Raw genomic sequence first — 6,016 nt, 5'->3', positions numbered from 1 at the left:
TGCAGTTGTCAGTCATAAGGAGGAGCATTATGGTGAAAGTTGATCTTAAATTAGACCTAGCCTTCTAAATCCAGTTTTCAGGGAATAGTGGTTTGTTAAGTTTTAATTTATATTTCAGCTTGTCCTAATAAACTGTCATGGTTTGAGCCCAGCCGGTAACTCGGAACCACGCAGCCGCTTGCTCACTCCCCCCCTTCTTCCTCCCCCCGCTCCCGGAGGGATGGGGAGGAGAATCGAAAGAATGGAGCTCCCATGGGTTGAGATAAGAGCAGTCCAGTAACTAAGGTATAATACAAAACCACTACTGCTACCACCAATGATAATAATGATTAGTGAAATAACAAGGGGAGAGGATACAATTGCTCACCACCCGCCGACCGATACCCAGCCCGACCCGAGCAGTGATCTGGGCCTTCCGGGTAACTCCCCCCGGTTTATATACTAGGCATGACGTGCCATGGTATGGAATACCCCTTTGGCTAGTTTGGGTCAGGTGTCCTGTCTCTGCTTCCTCCCGGCTTCCCCTCCTCCCTGGCACAGCATGAGACTGAGAAAGTCCTTGGTCAGAGTAAACATTACTTAGCAACAACTAAAAACATCGGTGTTATCAGCGTTGCTCCCAGGCTGAAAGTTAAAAAACACAGCACTGCACCAGCTACTAAGAAGGAGAAAAATGACTGCTATAGCTGAACCCAGGACAGTATCCACCCCTTATTCCATACCATTCATGTCATGCTCAGATCCCACATCTCTCAGCACACCATCACCCCTGTCCCATATATACACATATATATACACCCACACACAAAGAGAAAGATATCATTCCCTAGTCCATGGACCAATCCCTATAAAATTGCTGAATTCATCCAGTCCATGATGTCAGGCTCCATCTCTTGTAATAGTCTTTCAGGGCAGGAGGGACGGTATGTAGTGTTGGGTTGTTGCCTGCTGATGACACCGCTGAACTCGTCTGGTCACTGCTGAGCTTGTCTGGTTTCCTCAAAATTCATTCTTTGTTGAGGTGATGATCGGAGGGAAGTCAGGGTCAGTTGCTGGCGACCTGAAGATATCTAGCTGGTGGGCTATAAAAGTGTTCTAGAGCAGGCAACAGCATACAATTGAGTTCATTGGCTGTTTTCCCCCAAAATGAAATCCCCTTGAGGTACACATCGGACTTCCCCATCTTCCCGCATTACCCACCAAGTATATCCAGGTCCCTGAGCAAAAGCAACCCCACGAGTGGGTTTGCCTTTACCTGGAGCAGGAAAAACCCAGACTGTCTTCCCCAACAAATTCTTTATGTGCACCACAGGAACTTTATCCCCCACTACAGTACGTAAAAGTTCTGATTGGGCTGGGCCAGCCCTGTTGGCAGATCCCCTACTGTTGACCAACCAGGTGGCTTTTGGTAAATGTGTATCCCAGTGTTTGAAAGTCCCACCACCCATTGCTCTCAGTGTAGTTTTTAACAGCCCATTGTACCGTTCGATTTTCCCAGAGGCTGGTGCATGGTAGGGGATGTGATATACCCACTCAATGCCATGCTCTTTGGCCCAAGTGTCTATAAGGTTGTACCGGAAATGAGTCCCATTGTCTGACTCAATTCTCTCTGGGGTGCCGTGTCGCCACAAGACTTGTTTCTCAAGGCCCAGGATAGTGTTCCGGGCAGTGGCGTGGGGCACAGCGTATGTTTCCAGCCATCCGGTGTTTGCTTCCACCATGGTCAGCACATGGCGCTTGCCTTGGCGGGTTGGTGGGAGTGTGATATAGTCAATCTGCCAGGCCTCCCCATACTTGTACTTCAGCCATCGTCCTCCATACCAGAGAGGCTTTAACTGCTTGGCTTGCTTAATTGCAGCACATGTTTCACATTCGTGAATAACCTGGGCAATAGTGTCCATCGTTAAGTCCACCCCTCAATCACGAGCCCATCTATATGTTGCATCTCTGCCTTGATGGCCTGAGGGGTCATGGGCCCACCGGGCTGAAAATAATTCACCCTTATGTTGCCAATCTAAGTCCCTCTGAGCCAGTTCACTCTTAGCAGCTTTATCCACTTGCTGGTTGTTCTGGTGTTCCTCAGTGGCCCGACTCTTGTGTACATGAGCATCTACGTGGTGTATCTTCACCACCAGGTTCTGCACCCGGGCAGTGATATCTTACCCCAGTTCAGCAGCCCAGATGGGTTGCTCTGCTTCCATTGCTGCAACCACCCCCACAGGGCATTTGCCACCATCCATGAGTCAGTAGAGAGATAAAGTACTGGCCATGTTTCTTGTTCAGCAATGTCCAAGGCCAGCTGGATGGCTTTCACCTCTGCAAGCTGACTCCATTCACCCTCTCCTTCAGCAGTTTCTGCAACTTGTTGCAGGGGACTCCACACAGCTGCCTTCCATCTCTGATGCTTTCCCACAATATGGCAGGACCCATCAGTAAACAAGGCATATTGCTTTTCACTCTCTGACAGTTCGTTATATGGTGGGGCCTCTTCAGCACGCGTCACCTCCTCTTCTGGTGACATCCCAAAATCTTTCCCCTCTGGCCAGTCCATGATGACTTCTAGAATTCCTGGATGACTGGGATTTCCTATTCGAGCTCGTTGTGTAATTAGTGCAGCCCACTTACTCCATGTAGCATCAGTTGCATGATGTGTAGAGGAGACCCTGCCTTTGAACATCCAGCCCAGCACAGGCAACTGGGGTGCCAGGAGGAGCTGCGCTTCAGTTCCAATCACTTCTGAAGCAGCTCGATCCCCTTCATAGGCTGCCAGTATCTCTTTTTCAGTGGGAGTATAGCTGGCCTCGGATCCTCTGTATCCCCAACTCCAAAATCCGAGGGGTCGACCTCAAGTCTCCCCTGGAGCTTTCTGCCAGAGGCAGAAATTAGTATATTCATTTTAATGAGTATACTGAAAATTACTGTGGATTTCAACATCTGTTTTGACTGGGATAGGAACTCAGAATTGTAAAGGATGCAAAGACACAGATCCCCTTTTTAAAAGAAAGGCTTACAAAGTTCTGTGTCGTGGTTTAAGCCCAGCCGGTAACTCACTCCCCCACTTCTTCCTCCCTCTGCTCCTGGAGGGATGGGGAGGAGAATCAAAAGAATGTAACTCCCACGGGTTGAGATAAGAGCAGTCCAGTAACTAAGGTATAATATAAAACCAGTACTTCTACCACCAATAATAATAATGGTAAGGGAAATAACAAGGGGAGAGAATACAATTGCTCACCACCTGCTGACCGATACCCAGCCTGACCTGAGCAGCGATCTGGGCCTTCCAGGTAACTCCCCCTGGTTTCTATACTGGGCATGTCGTGCCATGGTATGGAATACCCCTTTGGCTACTTTGGGTCAGGTGTCCTTTCTCTGCTTCTTCTCAGCTTCCTGTGCCCCTCCTCACTGGCAGAGTATGAGACTGAAAAGTCCTTGATCGGAGTAAGCGTTACCTAGCAACAACTAAAACATTGGCTTGTTGTCAGCACTGTTCTCAGACTAAAGTCGAAAACACAGCACTGCACCAGCTACTAAGAAGGAGAAAAATAAGTATTACAGCCAAACCCAGGACAAGCATACATCAAAGCAATCACAGTCTTAGTTTCTTAATAACATAAGTGAAACTTTGCACCTCTAAAATCGTTCTGCAATTTCTCTTAATACTGTAGTGCAGGATAAAGGTAATATAAGACCTAGATTCAATGTTAATAAAGCCAAATGTTAGAACTGGTGATGAAATTGATAACTTGGAGAAATATGTAAGACTTTATTACCTGAGATGCACTATTTATGTTGTTCTGACAAAGCAGCTGGCATCTGGCCAGACAACAAAAATATTTTTAAATAGTGGCTTTGAACCTCTTATGTTAACAAAATTTGGATTCCAGTAAAGCAGAGTTCTAATAAAATAGTGAATTTCAAGGTATGTTTGCATAAGAACATTGTTTTGATTTCGAGTGGGGTTGACATAGGGAAGCCAGAAAGAGATTTTTGCTATGAATCTATTATGGTCCCTTATACAGGCCCCCTGTAAGACAGTAAATTATTCTTGCTGTGAACATTCACCAGGCTGGCTGAACACTGGAGGCTGAATCACAGTTTTATTTTCTTCTATCAGATAATATCTTAGAGTGATAGTATATCAGTCTCAAGTGAAAGCTGGGCTTTGCAACCTTAGGTGATTCATTTTTTAATGATGTCCTGGGTTCAGCTTAAACCACGAGAAATGAAAAAAATCCCTAAGGTATTTGCATTGGGTTAATCATTAGAGAAACTTGAAAACTTAATTTTGATTTAAAGAAAAAAGGCAAACTGTCCATATGAAATATGAGAATATGGATTTTTATTTCCCTCCTAGATTTGTTTTCTTACCATTAATGAGTATAAATGTACATTTAATTTCTGGAAAAGTAATCTACATGATGGAGGAACTGGAAGCAATGTTGGCTAAGTACTGTTGCATCTGTCACGCAGCAGGAATGCTTGCAGTGGAACCTGGTTTCCAGATATAGCTGTTTCAAATCAAAGTTAGCATATAATGCCAGATCAAATTCATTGCAGCCAGTAGAAAAATAAAACATTGTGATCCTAGGTGAAATTCAACCCGGTCCTCAGGGCTTTTCATATCTCTCTTGTGCTGTAGAATGGCAACTCTAAAACGTCTCCCCAATGAATGAAATAAATAGAAAACATTTGCCTTCTGATGAAAGTTCAGATACACTTCCCAACTTCTCTTTCAATCAATAAGATTGCATGTTGATAGAGTCCTCCAGCTGAGAATCTCAAAGTCCTTCACGAGCAGTAGTGAAAGAAGCTCCACAAAGCCACAGCTGGGCACCGTCATCTCATTTTTGCCATGAACAGGGATGCGCGTGGGCTGATGGATTTGTGTAATGTGGCAGGACTACAAATTCTCCATCATGTCTTACTGTTCAGTACGGCCACTCCTAATCCCTCAAGAGCTGTCTGATGGAGGTCACTGGACTTTTATACAGATAAGCATAAGTTTTGTAGAAGTCTGGCAGTCTGCTCTCTAATGAAGTCCAATACATTCAAATAAAGACCCTAACACAATGACCGCGCTTTAGGAACATTTGAGGTCGTATAGACTCTGTTGTGCTTATTTTAAGTAATAGTTAATAGTTGGTCACCTACCACTGATAAAGTTTTATATTAAGTGCAGAAGCACCTTATGTTTTAAATACAAACATTTTTTTATAATGTGGCTCATAGGAGACCTGCTGCTTCCTTTTTTTTGGCTTAGAGCTTTGAAGTTTAGGGTGCAGACATTACAATGATATATAAAACTACAGCAAAAATCATGTCTATGTACTGGGAAAAGGATTTTTTTCCTTGCATTTTTGTTACTACTGTTGCTCCTTCCAAATATGTTTGCAGTAAAAGTTTGCAGAAGAGACAAAGCAGTGATTCTTAACCTTCTGCCCAGTTGTGAGTCTTTCTTACTAAGAGCCAGCAGCCATGGGCTGATGCAGAGATCCTTGCTGGCGTCCTGGAGCTGCATTAGATGTGCACACAAAGTAGAGGATACACCAAATGACTCACAACTGGCCTCTATGTATACTGGAAATTATGGAAAATAACAAAAATGTTGATGTTCCTGATCACAAATATAAGTGACGAGCATTAGATGTGGAACAAGATACATCTGTGTGCCATAAGAAAGCACTGGCCTGCTAAGGGTGAAGATATTCTTCCTAAAGCTTAACATGCAGCACGAGAAATGGGAGTGTAATTAAATTTTTAATGGAAATAGACCTTTTCATACTGACAATTCAAGACACCCTGTACTCAGTAACAATTACCAGGAGCTGTGTAAGGCATTTGGTTTTATGAAGATAGTGGCCAAAGGCTTTAAAAGGGTCATGATCACACCAAGTTAGGTGATGACAAATGCAATTGGAAGCCCTGCTCCAAAGAGCATACAGTCTTGGTCCTACTGACAAGAGCATTAGCCCCAATCCCTTGTGAAATGAGGGTGACGGTGGTGGGAGGACCCATG

Source organism: Strigops habroptila, chromosome W (genome assembly GCF_004027225.2).
Source record: "Strigops habroptila isolate Jane chromosome W, bStrHab1.2.pri, whole genome shotgun sequence".
Lineage (NCBI taxonomy): Eukaryota > Metazoa > Chordata > Aves > Psittaciformes > Psittacidae > Strigops > Strigops habroptila.
The sequence above is the reverse complement of the archived record's forward strand: the minus strand, read 5'-3'. Positions refer to the sequence as shown.